The sequence below is a fragment of the Lissotriton helveticus genome, chromosome 3_1, assembly GCF_964261635.1.
Source record: "Lissotriton helveticus chromosome 3_1, aLisHel1.1, whole genome shotgun sequence".
Taxonomy (NCBI): Eukaryota; Metazoa; Chordata; class Amphibia; order Caudata; family Salamandridae; genus Lissotriton; species Lissotriton helveticus.
The window spans coordinates 1,258,200,958-1,258,208,472 of NC_136061.1; the positions used below are offsets into that span (position 1 = coordinate 1,258,200,958).

Here is a 7,515-nt window from a genome sequence, read left to right on the forward strand (position 1 = left end):
TTTCAATGTCCACTGCTTATATGCTTACAAAACGTAAGCAGTGTGGTTTCAAAAGACCACATTTGTGAACACAACGCCGCCGCACACATTTCGTTTTCCAATCCACCCATCAACCAGGTATTGCAGTACCTCCAGGCAGGGCCGGTCCTAGGACTTTCAGGGCCCTTGGCAAAAGGGAATGTGGGAGGCCCCTGAAATCTCGATAAGTGACACCTTCTGATCTCGGTGAAGCTGCTTTGTGCAGGCTCCACTTGGGCCGCAGCTCCTCTTCTCAGCCACCCCAAGCAACTCTTGTACAGCCCATTTCGAACTGAAGGTGTGAGAATTGCTTGGGGGCTGAGTTAAACCTGTGTGGGCTAAAGTGCTGACAATGGGCACCCTGCCAAGTCTCAGAACTGGCTGCCTGAGAGGTGTATCCTTCCCTAGGCCTCCCCACACCATCCCTTAGAGGCCCCAGGAGAGGGGAGGCCATCCTATGAGCCCGTTTGTGAAGCATTTCTTTCACTCTGACGGCAGACATACACGAGGACTAGTGGGGTGTTAATTGCCATTGTGGGGGGGGGGGGCATCCTGGCAGGCAGAATGCCAGGCCCATGGCAGCTGCCCACACTGCCCATGCCTAGCGCCGGCCCTGCCTCCAGGTAGGAGGAACTGGAGGAAAACAATGCTGTTCAAAGAAAGACAAGAAAACAAAAGTTGCGCTTTACTGGCAAACTCTGTAAAATGGCGCTAATGTTTTGGGGTTTGAAAAAAATTATCTGGCCACTTTAAGGACACTCCATCTTGCTTTATTTAATTATTTTTCAGAGTTTGAACATTTTATTTCCGAGCCTGCACTTTGGAATAGAAAAATGTCAAAACGGCATTTCTAGCAAAAGTGTTTCTCTTTTTTGCATCGATTTCACAGAGGTACAAATGGACGACAGGAAGAGACGGTGAGAACCATTTCTTGATTCATGATTTTCGGAAAAGTGATAAGGAGTTAGACAGAACGAGAGGGGATAGGAGTAAGAAAGAGGGGGCAGCTGCCAGCGGCAGAGCAGAAGCGCACACCTTCCTTGTCTTGTCTGGGAACGAAGTAAGAGACAGAGATCTTTTCCTTCTCTGCTCCCCGCCTGTCCACAAACAGAATATTTCTGACGTCCAGGGACGCATGGTCGTAATAAAAAAGTAGGGGAACGGAATCTACAGAATTAAAGAAGTAGGGGCACGCCGTGCCCTGCCGTTCCCGCCCACTTCGACCACTGGGTACACGGAGTAAACAAGTTTAAGTTTTGCCAAAACCAGCATTGAATTGCCGAGTGGGTGAAAAGCGGCAGAAAAGGTGCATTGTGGACATTGTAGGAGGAGGGATTACATAACGAAAGAATGTAAAATGTAAAATAAATCATGCAGAGATGAGAGACAATGATAGAAAATACTTTATTTTCGAGGCATTTAACCTGAATTTAATAATGGAAAATGTGTACTTTTTTCATCTCTAGGTGAAAGAAAACCGGTCTTATTTGAAAGCCAATTGCCGCTTTAAATTTAACTTGTGGGCATTTGTGCCTTTTCAATGTTTATAGTTATGTTTTTTTAAAAGCTGCCGATCCCACCGTTTGAATGCCTGCATATGATTAAGACTCATTGGAGTTAAAACGCGTTATGCTTTTCCTGCATCAAATAAATGATTGCAACAAGCACAGTTAGTGTGGCCTGTCTCACGTTGCAGGGAGGCACTTGTGTTTTGTGGCATATATATATATATATCTATATATATCCACACCCTCCTCGTCACGAAAGAGCAGAGGCCACAACGGGGGACAGTCTGAAAGCAACTTTATTAATTACAAAAAATGGCGAATGCATTTCGGCATAAGTGCCTTCTTCAGCGCCCACGTTTTCAGGAGGCTTCCTTCATGGCAATACTGCAGTCCCGCAGCCTTTAGTAGTCCAGTGACTAGGCTCCGCTCCAAACGAAGTTTTCCCACTTGTTGCAGCTCCCGATGTAGTCGCGGACTGCAACACCCAGAATGCAATGTTCTGCTGCCAGGTAAGTGCTGTGTGGAAAGGGTAATACACCAAGTGGTTGGGCGGTTTGTTGAACTGTAGTGTTGTAGAATGCCAAATCTTCCTGCTTGCAGTAATAAAATACAGTGCTTCCTTATGTCCCCGCACCGCTTCAGCCCCAAAGCGCAGGAACGTCCTCGGCGGGGGCAGCAACGCCAATGCATGCTGCCCAGGGTGAAGCAGAATCTCCTCACCACCGCACTGTATGTCCCCAAACCTCGAGGCGGGCCACGGCCAATCCAATACCTTGGAAGCACAAAGTTGCCGAAGCAAGAACCAGCAAATGTCCGGGCCAACTTGTGAAGCGGGGGCCTCCAAACTGCGCTACTGGCCAACGCAGAAAATAGATCCACACCCTCCTCCTCGCAGTGTCAGGACACACCCTTTTCTCTCACACTCTTACTTGTCCACAATAAAATCTGAAAAGGACATGAGAAATGTTTAAAATATTTATTTTAACTATTGTGCTCTAGTATGCAGTATACGTGCCACAACATGTAAGAAGATGTCTAACACAAATACGGTCAGCATAGTAAACAATCCATAAGTCATACAAAGAGCTGTCAGAATATTATACAGGATGGTCTAACCCCCCTCCCCTTCTACAGAAGCAAAGTGATTATATATCAGAAGATCTCTGCGTATTGGCAGTGGACCCTGGACCTTAGCATGCATAGATGAAGGTTCTACATCTCAGGTGCAGTTGCAATCTCTTCTGTCTACTTCCATGTCTGTGCATACATATATGACAAATAGTCTGTATTCCCAAACAACAGCTGCACTTGTGTGTGTAGGTGCTAGACGCTGACCAGAACAGAATAACAAGAAGCATTGTTGTTTGACTTTGTCTACCATGTTCAGTCCCAGGAAAAAACATAACATAAAAACAACAGTAGGTTCTGTATGAAAGTACAGTGTGGCACGAAGCAAGATAAGTTTGTATAGTAACGTATGCAAAGCAGAGAGAAGCCTACCACGTACATGCTCAGGCTAGCATAAGGGAAAACAACAATGGACCTGCACTGGACATATGACAGTAATAGTAGCAAGGAAGTATATTCATCAAACATAAGTTGCTCTTATTACAGAAAAGGTTGGAGACCCCTGATATACACTAACTATATACATGCATTTGCACAGATCCCAGCCGAACGTGCCATGGCAACTGAAGGGTCTCCCCTCAAACCATCATCCCAACTGCCAGGAGAATCTCACTGCTGCCAGAGTTAAGGATAGCAATGAGGGACAGCCACAGAGCAGGGAACCCACAACATCCGAGACACAGTAAAAGCGCAGTGGCCAAATCTCAACAGTCCCTCCAGAGAATGTGTCAGATGGCATGTGGGATACCCATCCTGGGTATGGTGGCCTGGAGGAGTCAATCATCTCCACACAGCGCCTGCAGAAAAAACTGTTACACACTGTCAGTAGGCAATTGCAGCGTATATCCAAGTAACTACAGAATATGGCGAAAGGGCAGGAACTGTGGCTTGCAGCAATAGAGCCGGAGCACCATGTGCAGCAACAGAGGCACAGGGAGTACCTTGCAAAGTTCCTTCACCTGGTCCATCAATCAGCTGGCCGCCGCAACAACACGAGGGCAAGGCGGAATGTAAATATCCAGACTGATATGGTGCACTGCCTCCAGGATATTGCATGTGGGCTAGGGCAAGTCACCACTGCACTGTAAAATATCCAGACACACAATCTTTGCATTCCCAACATCCCAGCCCCACTTGAGAGCAAAGAGGTCTCTACCCTCAGTGCCAAATCCCTTCAGGATCCATGCAGTATCAGGCGTTCACACTGCAACACGTTTGGCAATGGCATGCCGACCATCCCGGTAAACAACCTTTACAACGCAACTTTTACCACGCAGTGCCTTTACGGCGCATCTTTTACAACGCAAACCATTACAACGCATTGCGCTGGGGGGGCGCTCTAGGATAGGGAATGTGTTTAATGTACTATCCAACACCTTCCCTACTATCCACGGGGACTGGAGTTGGAATAGTAAATTAAACAATTCACTATCCAGTGCCTAAAAGCACTATGCATTGTAATGGTATGCGTTGTAAAAACCGTGATGTAAAAGCATGCGATGTAAAAGCATGCGCTGTAATGTCATACATCCGACAATCCCACAACCGAGTGCTACTGACAAAGCACAGAACCCCAGAGTCTGTCAAATGTGAATCTCTATACACTCAGTGGAATGAGTTGTCTGTTTGTTCTTCGTTATTTACTTTTTGTTCTCTTCTAACAATGGATCATCCACAAGGATGCAGTTGATCCTGGCTAGCAACAATGTTGTAGCCACCTGAATAAAAGATGGTCACTCTGTTATGCCCCAAACATTACCATGTGTGATGTCTCATTTGTATGATGTTTTAAAATCTCTTAAATCAGAGCATAAGAAAGTACAACATTAGGTCACATTACATGTATTGAGTTTGCGATTTGCTTACCTAGTATGAAACCATTGCCAAATTCCAGTCAGTTATATAGTCCACTGTGGCGAACATGAATGAGGTTTGGGTGCTGCCTGGAAATCTGGCCACAAGCTCTGTTATGATAGGAGGCATCACATACTACCTGCACATTGAGTGAGAGCTTTTTCTGTTCCTGGATATGTATTCATTTTCAAAGGGGGGACATATGGCAATATGTGTGTCAGCAACCCAGCCAATGACATTTGGGAACTGTGCTACCCTGTAGAACATCAGCTTGGTTTATTGCAATGATTGGGGGGCGGGGGGTTGGGGAATTATATTTATTGGTTGATTTTGCTCACCATGATATCCAGAAACTTGCAAAGTAACCTTGACAGGACACTATGTGACCCCTCCCAACCCCGCCACTGGTATGCCACCCTGGTAACTGCCTCAGGCTAACTGGTGTAGGCAACACAATACCTGCACATGTGGTAGGATTGTGTTGCTTCTTAGTGTTGGGGCCTGTAGCTGAGGTTGTAATCCAGCAATTAAATCAAGTTTCACCTGACTTCTGAGTTTGTACCTCTCATGAATCTCCTACTCTGTCTGCCCAAAACGGGTTATCCTCACCTTAAATATCGTCTCCGGTTTTCTCCTCCTTCTCTGCTTCACAGCCCAAATTCTAATCCTCCTTTCCAGAACGTACATTGCCGCCATTATGAAAGACCCTGATGCATTTTGGGTGTCTTTTTTATAGTTTGCACCTGATCCAATTCAATGGCAAGTGCATTTCCTGAATCGCCATTTTGCGACTAGTCGCAATTAGGAAATACTTTGTAAATGAGGTTTGCGATTCGCATTTTTGAAATCGCTGTGTGTCATTTTCTATTTTGCGATTACCAAAATGCGATTTCTACTAGGTAGCAATTGCATTTTGCACCACCGCATATGTCTTTTGTACATTCTGACGTAGCATTTTTCATTTCCTAACGGCTTGAAATGGCGATTCACGCTGTTAGTAAATGCATACTGCCTTCGTACACATGAGCCTAAGTCACTCAGAAGTTTCCAGTAGTGGGGCAGGCTCCATCTTAGACTAATTGCGTGTTGAATGACTGCTTTTACTTTTCGATTATTTACCTTTATGAGTGGTCTTGAGGAGCCACTTGAGCCCGTTTTTTTATGAGGTTCAAGGAGCAGGGAAGATTACGAACCTCTTTAAAGGCTTCAGCAGCACTATGTATTTCAAGCAGACCAACTTTATAACCCTCGTGTCGTGTGTATCATTTGGTTTTGACTAATATCAGGAATTTAAGGGGAATTTATAGATTTAATAGATATACCCTAACTGGCTTTAATACTAATCTTCCAGAATCTTTATAGTCAAGCTTTTATCTGGCTGGCAGAACTGTAATTTTATAACTTTGGGGCTTATGATGGATGAGGGAATTCTTCCCCCCTTCGAAGAATGGCAGAAAAAATGATATAGCTAATCAGGGTTTTTTTTAGATATCTGCAACTTCAAGGTTTTCTCCAGATGATTCCATCGGGAGAAATAGATTTATTATATAATGACTTTCTGTACTTTTTATAAAGATACCCAGTCGAGTATGCAGACGTATGGCATATGCAGTCTTTAACCAGGGAAGGGACTCTATGCTAAATTATCTGGTACTGAAATGTCGGCATTTAGGTCAAGTGTCGTGTCATGTCCTTCAGATGATTAATATGCTGGTGCTTATGGTACTTAATGTTCACGAATCAAAGTACATCAGCTCAAAATTCTTAATGACCGATACCACCCTCCACTCTGTTTACATAATGGGGTATAAGAGTATAAATTGTTTTTGCTGCTCTACTGAGGGTCTCAATACTACTCTCATTTTAGCAACATGCCCATTGATTAACTGGTATTGGGATTATATGTGTTCCGGAAGATTAATGGGTTAATGATGACTAATGCACCTTGGGATCCCAAAGTGATGATGTTGGGGAACTTCCCTAGCGTTTCTTCGAGATTTGCTGCCATAATATTTATGGCAATTGCGATGGTGAGGCCGGGTCATGCCTGACATTGGCAGCAAAAGGACTCAACCCATCCTGTGGTTTGGTCTGAGTTTGTCACCTTCTATGGCTTAGAAATGATGATCCACCTAAGTGACACACTCAAGACAACCTTTTTTTCATATATAGGATCCAAAAATGCTTAGCTGTATAGGCTTCCCTCCTGCTATGATGCAGACTTGGAAGGTCAAGGAGTGTACTGGGGCATGGGTTGTGGGCTTAGGCGACATACTCTTTACATTTTATTATATTCAGAATTGTACATGGTTAAAATAAAACATATTTTAGCATCTATATTGAGGAGGGAAATCGGTCGGTATGATCCTTTTTTGGTGAAGGGCTTCCTTTTTTTTTTTTTAAAGAAAACTGCAATATTGACAGGTTCCCATGATGCAGAGATAGTGTGCCTTTGATCGTTACTAATTGTTAGTAAGAAGACAAGAACAAGTATATCCATACAAAGTTTATAAAATTCAGAGGGTACACCATACTGTCATGCAGCTTTACCTTAAAGTAGTGATGAGATCGCAGCTTTGTCTTCTTCAATAAATATATCAGCTTCAAGCATGTTCATTTGGGGCTTACTCAAGGCAGGGATCTCTGCGGTTTTTCTATACTCAGCAACATTATCTGAGTCTTGATAGTCAAGTCAAATTCCTTTATTCGGTTTTCAAAATTACAAAAACCATAAAAGTTCATTATTAAAAAAAAATACATTAAAAGAAATGATTCAAATGTCATCCTCTGATTATAATAAATAATTAAAAAATGTCATAATTTTGATCAATGACAATACATACCAACAATATAAAGTGCTAAGGTATGAGCTCAATGTTAAGGGGGCTCAAGGGCATCATTGGAGTACAAACATTAAAAAACAACTGTATCCTTGCACAATACATACAGCACCAATCCTATTCTAAATTTGACCTGTGTCTGATACTGCGCTACAAAAATGGGGCTA

General features: G+C 43.5%; 1 long non-coding RNA gene across 1 annotated transcript; it reads right to left on the reverse strand.

The window, feature by feature from the left end:
- Positions 1-1,804: 1,804 nt before the first annotated feature.
- LOC144824926 (uncharacterized) lies at positions 1,805-7,164 on the reverse strand. The gene is made up of 2 exons (XR_013609183.1): positions 7,059-7,164; positions 1,805-2,471 (listed from the first exon to the last, which is right to left on the reverse strand). It is a non-coding gene; the product is annotated as an uncharacterized LOC144824926 (long non-coding RNA).
- Positions 7,165-7,515: the final 351 nt, after the last annotated feature.